We start from the raw sequence: 7,170 nt of genomic DNA, 5'->3' as shown, positions 1-7,170 counted from the left end.
TTTTTGAGACCTAATTTATTACAAATTGAATAGGGAATGAGGCTAACACTCGCCCCCAAATCACAAAAAGCTTTTTCAAAAAATTCTTTTCCTATGTTGCAAGGAATATAAAAGCTCCCTGGGTCCTTCAGTTTTGGAGAAGTGTTCCTATCAAAAATAGCACTACATTCCTCACTAAGCGCAATGGTCTCGACCTCTCCTCTTCTTCTCTTATTTGACATGAGATCCTTCAGAAATTTGGCAAATCTAGGCATTTGTAGAATAGCATCAATAAGAGGTACCTCTACACAGATTTCCTTAACCTTTTCTAGAAACTTGCCAAATTCTTCATCCTTCTTGAGCATTGTGAGTCTCTGAGGAAAAGGGACAGCTTTGCTCTGATGGTTCAGTGGAAAAGTCTCTTCAACCTCAATGGTACTCTCCTCATTAGCTTGAATCTGATTCGGTATAGGAGGAGGGAGCTCTTCTTCTTTTTGTATCCCTTTTGAAGCAGTCACTTGGGAGTCTCCCAAGGTCCGTCCGCTCCTAAGCTCAATCCTATTGCAATGCTCCATAGGATTCACATCAGGTTTTCCTGGAAGTTGTCCCGGTGCTCTGGATGATGAGGCAGCTAGTTGGGCAATTTGACTATCCTGAATCTTTTGATGCTTCTCAGAATTATCCATTCTCTGAATGAGCTTTGCTATATCTTGCTTCATTTCATTCTGAGTTGAGATAATTTCTTCAAGCATCTTTTCAACATTTGACTTTGGTAAGCCTTGAGAAGATAGATGTTGAAAATTTTGTTGCCCAGCTTGAAAATTTGGTCTCGCCCCCATAGATGGTCCTTGATCTTGATTATTTCTGTAAGAAAATTTTGGATGACTCTTCCATCCAGGGTTATAAGTATTTGAGTATGGGTTGTTCTGCCTTTGATTGTAACTCATGATTGCATCACATTGTTCAAGTTGATTGATTTGTGCAGTGATAGCTCCCAATGGACATGAATCATTTGAATGCTCTGAACTCCCACATACTTCACAAGATGTACTAATAGCATTGACCATATTAGCACTAGTCCCCATATTCTCAAATTTCTTTGTAAGAGCGTCCAATTTTGCAGACAAAAGAGTGACTGCATCTACATCAAACTTCCTTGATGCTTTAATTGTTGGGTTTACAGAGGAATAGCCACCACTTCTTTCATTTGCCCATTGATGATGATTTTGTGCTACACTTTCAATGATTTCTTCGGCTTCATCTAAGCTTTTGTTCATAAGTGCCCCTCCAGCAGCTGAATCAAGGGACACTTTGGTATGATAATTGATACCATTGTAAAAAGTGTGCAACACTAACCATCTTTCCAACCCATGATGTGGGCATTGTCTGAGCAAACTATTATATCTATCTCATGCTTCAAAAAGAGATTCTGAGTCGGTTTGCTTGAAGCTTGCAATTAAATTCCTCATATGAGCTGTTTTGCTTGGTGGATAGAACTTATCAAGAAACTGTTGCTCACACTGCTCCCAAGTGATGATGCTATTAGGTGCCAAAGAATTCAGCCATTGCTTTGCCCTATCTCTTAGAGAAAACCCAAATAATAATAATCTAACTGCATCTGAAGGAACTCCATTCATTTTCATGGTACCACATATTTCATAAAAGACCTCTAAGTGTTGATTAGGGTCCTCATGAGGTCCTCTACCAAATTGGTTCTGCTGCACCATAGATATGATTGCGGGTTTGATTTCAAAGTTATTAGCTTCCACTGAAGGTCTTGAAATACTAGATCGAAAACCTCTCGCATAGGGTGCTGCATAATCCTTAAGTGGTCTATTTGCCATATTAAAATGTTCCTGTTCTTCAATTTGCCTTTGCAGAATTCTTCTTTTATGGAAAGTTCTATCAATCTCAGGGTTAAAAGGAAAGAATTCCCCTGCAAAGTTAGATCTTCGCATATACAAGAACAAGATTGCAGATAACAATTCGACACAAAAAGAAAATTAGAAGAATAAAAAATGCAGAATTGAATTTGTACAAAAAGAATTAACAAGAAGTGAAAGTTATACAATAAACTAAAAAAACAGAAATCTAATGATTAGTTACAACTATGCAATATGAAAGGAAAACAAATGTTATGTTTAGTCTAACTCAATTGATAATTCCTAATGTTATAGCGTAGTCCCCGGCAACGGCGCCAAAAACTTGTTACTCTCCGCAAGTGTACGGAAATGTCGCAAGTAATATAAAAGATTATCGTATCCACAGGGACTGGAATAAGCACTAGAAATGTCTCAATGCGAATTAGCTAAACAACTATCCAATCGTTTCAAAAGCAAAGTAAAGGTAAACAAATCTAATATTAAAGATCAACAAACAAGAGTTTAGAGTTTTGGGTTATGATAAAGGAAGATTCTAGGAGTTTCGGTTTCTTTGTAAGATTTCTTGAATGTAAATGGTTCACCAATTCTTATCCCTCAATTGCCAAACATGTAGAAAGTTGCCGGTTCCCTCTTGCAATAGACAACCGGCTAAGGACTGAGAAATGTATCTAAATAGGATTAATTAGACATGAACCTATGTTGTCCTTACACAGAAGTGCACCTATTACTATGCCTTCCTCGGATATCAACGTAGAAGCCCACGACTAATTAATCTATCAAGATACAAGAAGCTAATCATAAAATCCATCCTACTCTCTTGAATATCCCTATTTCCTCTTCAAGATTATCTCTCAAACGTCCTTACACGGGCTTGCACCTGTCACGTGGATCCCTCGGATGATCGAGTGAGAGTTTATCTTTACAAAGTCCATAAGAAATCCAAACAATCAATCAAGAATGAGAACTAAGCACAAATCACCATCAATCATTCAAGATCTAATTGATACAAGCAAGATAATGTCATTGAAACAAGAAAATGGCAAATTCATAAGAGATTACATCAATCCATCATACAAATACTCCCTTAATCCTAGAATACAAGATCTACTCCATGAATCGAGGAAGAAAACCCGAAGAAATAGAGATTACAAGCATTCCTTGAATCCCCAATCCAAGAAAACAAGAAGAGGGGAAAGAGAAAACTTATCTATGAAGAAGCCTTGTCTTGGATCCAATCCTCGCTCCGAGTCGAAATCGTCGAGATCTCCCTTAGAATCGTCCAAATCCTCCCAAGAATGGGAGGAAACCACCAAACTTGCTTTCTCCCAAAGGGGAGAGATCCTTTCAATTCATGAAGAAGGGTTTAAATAGAGGAGGAATCGGGCGCCACACGGCCCGTGACACGGCCGTTTAAGATTCACATGGCCATGTCCCTTCCTTCTCTGCAGACTCCACACGGCCGTGTCTGGTACATGATATGCTACACGTGTGGTGCACACGACCACAGCCTGCTTGGTCTCGGAAGTCTCGGCAGTGTAGATCCACACGGCCATGTAAGGCTTCCCCTGGTTGGCTTCAAATCTTGACACTGCCGAGGTCCACACGGCCATGTCATCTTCCTCTTCTGTTGGTGCCAAACTCCACACGGCCCGAGCTCCATCCCAGTGCATGGCCGTGTGAGGTACACGGCCCGGTGCTTTCTCCCTTCGTTTCCTCCAATGCATGCCCAAAGATGTAGATTCTTCACCAAATTGACTCCTGTGTACAGAAAATGCACAAAAAGCAGATCTCCGAACCAAAAGAGTAAATATGCTAAAAGGAAAGCTGGGAGTATAAAAATGCATAGATCAAGCATGCTCAAAGTATGTAAATGTGCGTAAAAACATGCATAAAGGAGTATATAATCTACGCACATCATCTACCCATTTTGAGAAGTAGTCGACCGCCACCAATAAGAACTTCCGCTGCCCGGTAGCCATGGGGAAGGGTCCCACGATGTCCATCCCCCATTGGTCGAACGGGCAGGCCACAGTTGATGCTTTCATCTCATCTGCCGATCAGTGGGACATGCTGTGATACTTCTGACAGGATAGACAATTTGCAACGGTCCGGGCAGCATCCTTTTGAAGTGTTGGCCAAAAATACCCGGCTAGCAAAATCTTCCTGGTTAACGACCGTCCGCCTGGATGTCCACCGCACGAACCTTGGTGCACTTCTCGAAGGATGTACTCGGCATCTTCCCAGCTGAAGCATTTTAGGAGCGGACGGGAGAAGGCCTTCTTGTAGAGTTGATCTCCTACGAGGGTGAACCGACTAGCCCTTTTCTTCAGTAAATGCGCTCCTTCCCGGTCGGAGGGGGTAGCTACAATAGTTGTCCTCCGTCGCTCGGGTATGTGATGCCCTCCATCCGATCGACATGTGCTACTAAAGATACTTGCTCGATCGGCTTCGAGAGCCGACCAGGGATAACGCTTGATTCTCCGCCCGGGGGATCTTCTGAACAATCACCTCCCTAAAGTTGAGCTTAAGTTTTTCAATAGCCTCCACGTAGAGCTTGAGCCTTGTACTATTTATCTCGAAAATCCCCGAGATTTGCTGAGCGGCCAACTGGGAATCTGAATAGAGGATGACCCGGACGGCTACAACGTGCCGAGCGGCCTGTAATCCAGCAATAAGAGCTTCATATTCTGCTTCATTGTTGGTCGCTCGGTAATCTAGCCGGACGGAGAGCTGCATCCGCTCTCCTTGTGGGGACAGCAAAACTATGCCAATTCCGCTCCCGTGTCTAGTGGACGATCCATCCACGAACACTTTCCACACAGCTTTGGGTTCCGGGTCCTGCACCTCCGTCACAAAATCGGCTAAGGCTTGTGCCTTGATAGCCGAGCGGGGTTGTATTGGATATCAAATTCGCTTAGCTCGGTTGTCCATTTGATGAGCCGTCCGGAAGCTTCTGGATTTAAAAGCACTCGTCCCAACTGGCTATTGGTCTTGACGATAATCGTGTGCGCCAGAAAATAAGGACGAAGTCTCCGAGCGGCCAGGATCAGAGCAAAGGCCAACTTCTCGAGTCCGGTGTAGCGGGTTTCAACATCTTTCAAGATATGACTAAGGAAATATACAGGTTGCTCCTCACCTCCCGACCGGACTAACACTGATCCCACTGCCTGCTCGGTTGAGGATAAATAAATGTGCAATGGTTCGCCGACAGCTGGCTTGGCCAGCACAGGTAGGGAATTTAAGTACGTCTTCAGTTCTTCAAAGGCCCGATCGCAGCCTTCATTCCATTAGAACTTTGTAGCTTTGCGGAGGACTTTGAAGAACGGAAGGCTCCGGTCGGCAATCTTGGAGATGAAGCGTGATAGCGCTGTAATCCGACCGGTCAGCCTCTGTACTTCCCTCATGTTTCTGGGCGGTGGCATGTCCTGAAGAGCCTTCACCTTGCTAGGATTAGCTTCAATACCCCGTTCGGTCACAATATAGCCCAAGAAACGTCCTCCTTTGGCGCCGAACAAACACTTATGAGGATTTAGCTTGACCCCATATTTTCTGAGTGTACGGAAGGTTTCTTCCATATCTTTGCATAAAGTGGCCGCTCGGAAGGATTTGATGAGGATGTCATCTACATAGACCTCCAGGTTGTGTCCGATTTGCTCGCGGAAGACCCTATTCATCAATCTTTGATATGTTGCTCCGGCATTCTTCAGTCCGAACGGCATCACCGTATAGCAATACGTCCCGTCCGGTGTAACGAAGCTAACTTTTTCCTGATCCTCCGGGGAGAGCGGCACTTGATGATAGCCTTGGTAGGCGTCCAGCATACATATAAGCTCGCATCCGACTGTAGAATCTACGAGCTGGTCGATTCGGGGCAAAGGGTAGAAATCCTTCGGGCAAGCTTTGTTCAGATCTCTGAAGTCGATGCACACCCTCCATTTGTTGCCCGGCTTGGAGACGAGCACCACATTTGCTAACCAGCTTGGGAATTGAACCTCCCGTATGTGGCCGGCCTCTAAGAGTCTTTCTACCTCTGCTCGAATGATAATATTCTGCTCGGCGCTGAAATCTCTTCTCCTTTGTTTTACTGGCCGAGCGTCCGGCCGGACGTGAAGCTTATGTTGGGCTATGCTGGGGGAGACACCGGGCAACTCATGCGTCGACCAGGAGAAGACGTCATGATTCCTCCGGAGGCATTTGACCACTTCTTCTTTCTGTTCGTCCTCCTGGTCGGCGGCAATAAAGGTTGTAGCCTCCGATCGGCTCGGATGGATCTGAACCTCCTCCTTTTCATTATAAATTAAAGCAGGAGGTTTCTCGGTTATGGCGTGTACCTCGATCCGTGGAGCCTTTCGCGCTGCGCTGGATTCGGCTCGGACCATTTCCACATAGCATTTCCGAGCGGCCAACTGATCTCCTCGTACTTCACCGATCTTGTCCTCGACCGGGAATTTGATCTTCTGGTAGAACGTCGACACAACAGCTCGGAATTCGCTTAACGCCGGTCGCCCCAGTATCACGTTGTAGGATGAAGGGGAGTCGACCACCACAAAGTTTGTTGTCCTCGTTCTCCGGAGCGGTTCTTCCCCTAAGGAGATAGCCAGTCTTACCTGTCCGACCGGAAGAACCTCATTGCCCGTAAACCCGTAGAGGGGGGTTGTCATGGGCAACAGCTCGGCTTGATCGATTTGTAGTTGATCAAAGGCCTTTCTGAAGATGATGTTGACCGAGCTGCCAGTGTCAATGAAGATACGGTGGATGGTGTAGTTGGCTATCACCGCTTTGATGATAAGGGCATCATCATGCGGCACTTCAACTCCCTCAAGATCCTTGGGCCCGAAACTGATCTCGGGTCCGCTCGCCTTTTCTTGGCTGCAACCCACCTCATGGATTCTGAGCTGCCGGGCGCTTGCCTTTCTCGCCCTGTGTGAATCTCCTCCGGTCGGCCCACCCGCAATAATATTGATTTCTCCCCGGGAGGTGTTGTTTCTGTTCTCCTCTTCCCGAGCGGACTGCCTAGGTCGCTCATTGGACCTTCGAGAGCGATCTTCATGCCTTGGAGGGAAACGCTGTTCGGGAGATCTCCTATATGTTCGCCGACCAGACTCTTGATGCCGCTGCCGGCGGTCGGGGGAAGGCGATCGACGAGGGCCACCCCGTCGTACGGGATGGGTGATTGAAGGCAGGCCCCGACAGTCGCGGGTGTTGTGGGAGTCAGTATTATGGAAAGAGCAAAACATTGGGGTCCATACCCTCTTTTTCTTCATCTTTGACCGCTCGACCGCTACCTCTTGGACCACCGGGGACTTCG

The 7,170-nt window shown here is 45.8% G+C and overlaps 1 non-coding gene across 1 annotated transcript; it reads left to right on the top strand.

Annotated features, from left to right (window-relative positions):
* The first annotated feature begins 1,344 nt into the window (after positions 1–1,344).
* On the top strand, positions 1,345–1,450 carry LOC122003266. The gene has a single exon (XR_006117910.1). It is a non-coding gene; the product is annotated as a small nucleolar RNA R71 (small nucleolar RNA).
* Positions 1,451–7,170: the final 5,720 nt, after the last annotated feature.

This window comes from Zingiber officinale, chromosome 7A, assembly GCF_018446385.1.
Source record: "Zingiber officinale cultivar Zhangliang chromosome 7A, Zo_v1.1, whole genome shotgun sequence".
Taxonomy (NCBI): domain Eukaryota; kingdom Viridiplantae; phylum Streptophyta; class Magnoliopsida; order Zingiberales; family Zingiberaceae; genus Zingiber; species Zingiber officinale.
The sequence above is the reverse complement of the archived record's forward strand: the minus strand, read 5'-3'. Positions and strand labels throughout refer to the sequence as shown.